Raw genomic sequence first — 7,135 nt, forward strand, 5'->3', positions numbered from 1 at the left:
TAAACTAATCAAAAGTCTTTGAACTGAATGAGATCTTTTATTCAGAGGAACTTTTTTTCAATAAGATTTAGCATGGTTTTAGGTGAAGATCTCGACAGATAAAGGAGAAATTCGGTACGGTCACTTGAACAGCTAACGTCTGTCCAAAATTGACCTATCATCTAGGGGCGAAACGGTAGCTCAATTTATAAAACAAAAGCATGGCATCGTTTTACTTATTGGATTGACATAAAAAAAAAAACAATTGTAACGTGAGTGCTGAATCTATACACATTACCGGTTCGATAGAATTACATAATAATTATCAACAATAGGTTGCTGCTTTACAAGTACAAACAGATAGAGCTGCCCCGATGTTATCTCAAATATAACAGCAAGCACATGAAAAGCGCGCAAAGCAACGGGAATATCGGAGCGGAAATTGTCACTGCCACTAAATACCTTTTGGTTTTCATTGTCAAAGTAAATCTTTGCGCCATAGGCGTGGGTAAATAATAGCTTTATAATTGGATAAGCTCGAACTCACGATTCTTAACGATGAAAGTAATACCTTTATCAAGAAAAATGAGAATGGATTTGTCGAATGTCGTTTCGATGTTATTGTAGTAATTAGGAATGTGTAATACTTCAGGTGGATCATTTAGCAGCTACCCTCTCAGATCAGATACGCTGCACTGCGGGCTGGCCTTGTTTTTTGGACGGAATATCAAAAAGCAATCCGAAAAATTCGAGATACAGGTATTGACATTATTATGGTTTTAACTACTGCTGATAAATAGGGTAAACAAAGCCTAAGGTATCACTTAACCTAAAACACGCTATTCACATTGGCTGAGCAATCAAACTACAGGAACAATGTCGACAGCTAAACGCAATGTGCGGCGAAAAATGAACACATATTTAGAGAAAAGTTCCAGGATCGGATACTACCCGGCACTAATAACGCTGGCTTTGGCTCTGTCCCTAAGTATGTGTGTCCTATGAATTGTGAAGGATACTAAGAGATCTAATGTGAGTGCACCGGTAACCAAACTTCCAACGACATTAGCCTATGTATGTTAGGAATTACATAAAGTACCATTATCGAACGATTATAATCATAGGTACTACGTCGTACTGTTGATTGCATAAAACGATCTTCTCGATGATCAAGCAAAAGCTGCAAAAAATTTATTTGTTGTCAGTGGCTCCTTCAACCCGGTGTAGGAAGCTGTCTCGGCGGTAAAACAAGCGGTGGATCTATTTGATTCCTTTGGGTACTATGATTGAGCTACGACTTTATGTAAACAACATTATTTCATAGTGAATAAGAATCTCTTAAGCAATCCTATGTATGTGGTAGAGAACTTGACGTGTATTCGTTACCTGCCGCGTTTTCATATGTACCACAACTTCCGTATATATAATATACCTGCTGTAAATTTTGAGAATACAAGTCTCTAAAATTATTCTGGAAATCCACTGTTTTCCTGCATGGCAGCACCACAATGTGATTCAGTCCACCAAGGAATATACTTCTGACTGTCAATATGGTTTTTTTTTAATTACCTTTGTCACTACCAATCAGCCTGTCACTAGAAAATTAAAACCATGGCTGTCTTTGTTTTTGTTCCAGTCATTGATTTTAGTCATCATTGAAATTACTGGACAGTTAAAAATAAAATACAGTGATTTGATTTTTCGTAGAAGGGTATCTCTGCCTGCATAATAAAAGCAAAACTATCAGTTAATGTTCTATAACTTTTAAATACCGCTTGTAGCCTATAGGAGAATATATAGAGCCCTCAACCTTGTTTTTAAATCGAGTAGAACCTGCATAATTAAGCTTGAAATGTAAGTTTAGCCCTGGAAAAGTTGTTTATCGTTTTAAATGTGCGGCTTATGTATCACTCTGTTACACTGCGTTAACGTGAAGCTTTTAACAGTTACTCTTGAATGTTCCATTCTACAAATGCACTTTATTTGTCAGCTTCTCCATCCTAATAAATATAAGCTTGGCATTATTTGGCTGTAAAAACTCAGTCTGCACAATAATTTCACAAATTTTCGCTAGAACGTCTGCCGCGTGGATTTTTTTGGAGCCTTTTTGGAGGCTCTTTGTTCTAATATGGTACTCCCACAAATATTTTGAAGCTAAAATTGCCTATAAAGCTAACGATGTTCAGTAAATTACGGAAGGCTCCTGCTTACAGCAGTACACAACTGCGGTAGGTTCCTATTTTCTTCAAGTAACGCAAAAAACAACTATGATGTAAAACGCTCGCTTATACCGTGGCCGCATACAAGTTCACTGTGACTTTAATCGGCTGAGTGAGTTGCATTTTATCTATTTGTCTTAATCGTTTTGACGGAGCGGAAGTATGAAAACGTGATGTTTCATCGAGACCTAGTGATTTACGATAAATATACCTGTTTCACGATAAGAAAGCAATTTTAGCTCTCTTCTCCATTAACGGCAGTTAATTTTCGGGTTACTACTAGAATATAAAGACACGCTTTTGTAACAAAAAAAGCTATCGATCTTTATGGTAAACATGTTTAGTCTAAATATATTAAAGATGCCAGTTCGGTTGAAGATACTTTTTACACACTGTAACGTAAAAATAACAAAGTCAAATCAATATTAGATATTAAAATTATTATTATTATTAAATTATAAAATTAGAATATATCAAGCTTTCCAACTTGCCAACTGAGTCAGTACTGAATGAAGGCCTTTAGAATTTAGTGGAAGCGGCGAAACTCTTGTTCCGTCAAATATGCCGTTATGTCCGAGGTTAGCGATTCGACTTGCCCGCCAATGAATCGTTCGTCTGATTTAGGTAGTGAAGCGCTTGTTTACTGCCTCGCTGGCCGGCAATTTTCTTTCTCCTAAGTGTAAAAACTCAACTAATCGCGTGCAAGTAAACGTAAGTCTGAAGACAATTTCACGCTGTACGTCTAAATGTGTACGTGGGAAAAAGTGATTGAGAGGCTAGTGAAGACTGCAATTTCGCAAATCAAGTGCTTCTATTATAGGGCTTTAAAAAACTTTAATACAATGAATCTCCAGAATAATGCGTATAGAGTAGAAATTGATAATTTGATTTACTTAAACTCATTAAAATTACATTATTTTACCTGCTCATGATGATTCAATGCGGATCCTAATCCACGAGGCAAGACTAGTAATGTTCTAAAGAACCTGCGTGTGAATTTTGGAAATGACTTCAAAAACTAAGCAACACTGATTGCGTCCAAGGAACAACTTTTTTTCCGTTTACCTTGGGATATGTTTTGATAAGAAGGCATATAGAATAATATTCCGGTACATTTCCTATAAAAATGGAGAGTGTGTAACACATAGGACGAATGTGTTGAGGTGGACTAACTTACTTTAACTTACTCGAACATCTTAAAATATATGTGCAACAGCTTGATTTTATATACATAATTAGTAAGTATTGTCGATATAGGAAAAGCCGTTAGTAGAGACTGTTGATTTGAACGTCAGTAACCAATAGCAGGTGTGATATAGCTATGTAAGGTTTTGAGCCATGTAGAAAGTAAACAGCGATACCAACGGAGCACGACTTTAAGGAACATATTAGAGAATCTACCGTATTGATAATACGTAATCGAGAAATCGTTCATCCCCGATTGGGGTCTATTAAAAAAAAGCACAGGGAGCTCATTGCTTATTCAACAGTTAGTTATGTTCCTGTAGCGTTTACTTGTCTTACAAGATCGCCATCTTTTGGTGTCGCGACACGGGGTCAAACACCAGAACAGATAAATAAGTTGAACATAATCGGTGGAATGATCTCTAGCTTATTCGAGTAGGATGACAAAATGCTTTTAAAGCTAAACATTTACTCTATTAATCACTAACTGAATGATATACTCTTATAAGAACTGCATCAGTGAAATGTTTTTAGCAAATTGATGTCGATGTCCATACATCGAAATTTTTTTTAAAAGTTAAAAAGTTTTAAAAAAAGTTTTTTTAAAAGCAGCGTGTTCTTAGGCTTTGCAATAAAAATATATAGTAGCATTTCTGTTTAACTGTTCATCTTTGTCCTTACTCACCTTATAGACCTATACGCCTGGTTCTTTTCCTAGGGGAACAGAAAAGCGGTCTTGAATGCATATACTCAGTATTTCGTCGATTTAGCTAATAATGAAAAAGTACTCCAAGTTTGAAGATACAATAATTTGTTTGTCGATATAAGTGTAAAGTACTTCAACATAATCGCCGAACTTCCTCTCGTTAGGACTCGTGCCATAATGAATACTTGCTCTTTGTCTTGTTAGAAAAAGGTTCTAAAAATTTTTTGTAACCTTCTAATTTTTCTAATAAATACTACGTGCAAGGAACTTAGCATGTTACTTTTGCTTGGGTATCAACTTAGCCGGCAATGCCGCGCAAGACGCTGTCGAAGATCAACGGAAATTCATAAGCCGTAACCACATTAAAGCAAAGTTAATTTTAAGCGAGGAGATTATAGTAGTTAATCAGTCTAGCTGCGTTAAATATAATTGGCTCTCAATTTTTTTGCAGAGCTTAGCGCTCATTATAAGATCAAAACCTATAATTGATCAGTTAGTCCACTCTTCTTGTCAGAATCAAGAGTCAGCGTGCACATTTGAATAATGATAATAGTATTTTCTTTTAAATAATATATTATTATAACTCGTGCTTTTGCGTTTCACACTGATAAAACATAGGCGAAATTTATAGACCGACATAGTTTTATTTTCGATGATGGCTTCGGTATAAACGTTAAATATTTTGAAGCAGTTCAGGCCACTTTTTAATCGATTTGTACAGCCATTTTCGTAATAACAGCGACAACCTTTGATGGGTAGGTAACCTTCGCTTGTATTGTTGTTCTCTAAAGCGTTATTGATGATTACGGATGCCGTGCAAGTTGCCGTATCACATTTGGTACATACATACAAATCAAATGGCCGAAGAATACTCTGACGGCTACATGATTGCAAGTGACAGCTCTGCAGCGATTTTTACATTCGGTTTCTTTACCAGAGGGTATTGGTATTACAGTTTGCTATTTTTCAGGTCCATACAGCCGCTTATGACAAGTATAGTAAGGAAATCGTCAACTGCCTAGATAAGTTTGTATTCGACTTGCCTTAGATGTATATACTATACATATAGGCTGAATAAAAAACTGATAAATATAGGACCCGTACCAGTAATCTTAGACATTTCTATCGCTATCGCTATGTAAGGACAAGGTGCTGCTTGAATCGATATCGTTCGTACCCATAGTCGTCTGTCAGTACTACAATTGGTAGAAACGAGGTTAGCCAAGCTGCAAGGGGAAAATCTGTGCTGGGTGTTTTGGGAGTGGAGAGAATCGACACTCAATCCACAACGTTTGAACTCGGAAACTTGGAAAATGTTGAGGTAGGTGCTCGTGTGCATCGGCGAGCGCGGTCCCCACAGCTGACGAGACAGCTGACAGTGAGTTACAACAATAGCTCGAGAAAGCTAGGGATAATCGCTTTCTTTAATAAAAGGACTTTAATAAAACAAGTCCTGAAAAACTGTCGATCGGGGATCACCGTATGGCTAAAGGATTGGCAAGAATTAGCTGACAGCGCGGACGGCTCGTAGAACTATGTTAGAACAGATACGGGACAACGCAATCGAGTATTACGGTCTGTTTCAATAGTTATACTCATTTCCCGTGATGTGGCTACGTAGGAATAAAATGTGGGTCGAATAAATAAGCTTTTTCATATATATATATATATATATATATATATATATATATATATTTATTCGACCCACATTTTATTCCTACGTAGCCACATCACGGGAAATGGGTATAACTATTGAAACAGATAGTTAGTGAACATTTCGATCAAACAGTTTTCGATTACAATCTATTTCTAATAATCTCATATAGAAAAAGCAATTTGATTTTTCAAGAAACAAAGCCGAAGAATATATTATACCCTATTTTGTATTCCTAAAAATGTAACTTTCTTATTATATTATATATATGTTATATTTCTTATTTTCTCATTTATATTGTCTCTTATTTAAATTAAATATTATAATTAATTTAATTTAATTAATATAAATATTATCAATAATATTTAGCATTAAATTTCAAAAAAGTTTTAAAATGTATACATAATGCTCGTTATTTGCATTACAATGGGAAAAAAGTCGTAACCAAGAAAAAATGCTGCAGTGTTCTTACAATGCCTGATTCGAAAGGATTATTATTTTAATATAAGCTAAGTGTAAGCTATTGGGCTCATACCTTGGAAATTATTAAAAGTTTATACTTCATAACTAAAATTGATATTTTCTGCTTTTATCGGTTTTTCATTCGAGAGTTGATTTTTTATAAGTTACATTTAATCTAAGTTCTTTGTTCTTCAATTATGAGAAAAGTAAATTAATTATTAATAGTGTAATAGTGTTTTATTATTCAATGATTTTTGGAGGTAGTTTTCTAATGACATAAAATTTTATGTTGAAATTCAATGTTTTTTTGTGTGCAATGTGCGGATAATAGTAAGATTGCGGTAGCCGTTTTGACGGTCGCCAAATTATAACGTCATTTCCAGTTATTAAGTCCTGAAAATTAAATATTAGAGAAGTAATTGTAGTACTCAAAAGGCTTACACTTAAGGGCCTTCAGGAAAGTGCTCATTTTATATACGTAAATCTAAATATAGCGTAGTTATCGCATGATATTTTCCAGACTATCACTTCAGTTTACGCCAGTATGTGCCTTAATATTTATTTTTTACAACGACTTTTTTTTTAATAAAGCCTGATAATCAGCCGTCAGTCTTTTTTTGGGAATGTGATATATGAGAATCCACACTCAGTGTAAATGTTTTGGCTCTAAAATCGGTAAGCTACGGTCTATAAACAAAATTTCAAGGCGCTAATATGTATTACTACTAGATGTGGAAGCTGGTTGGAGTCTAGATTTTGTTTTTGGAATGCCGCAGGAATGATAAAACTACTATGCGCTTACAACACAAATCAATGCAATCCAAGCTTATTCAAAATTTTTAACACACAACATTAAGGATTTCAGGAGGTGGAATAGAACATCTGTCGGTGCCCACGGGGACGTACGATAACAAAAAAGCACATTTTTTA

At 35.1% G+C, this 7,135-nt stretch overlaps 1 protein-coding gene across 2 annotated transcripts in view; it reads right to left on the bottom strand.

Annotated features, from left to right (window-relative positions):
• Positions 1–7,135, bottom strand: part of LOC111254902 (uncharacterized) — a 47,683-nt gene that overhangs the window by 19,017 nt on the left and 21,531 nt on the right. The window lies entirely within an intron of this gene.

Source organism: Varroa destructor, unplaced genomic scaffold, assembly GCF_002443255.2.
Source record: "Varroa destructor unplaced genomic scaffold, Vdes_3.0 BEIS01000001.1, whole genome shotgun sequence".
NCBI classification, from domain to species: domain Eukaryota; kingdom Metazoa; phylum Arthropoda; class Arachnida; order Mesostigmata; family Varroidae; genus Varroa; species Varroa destructor.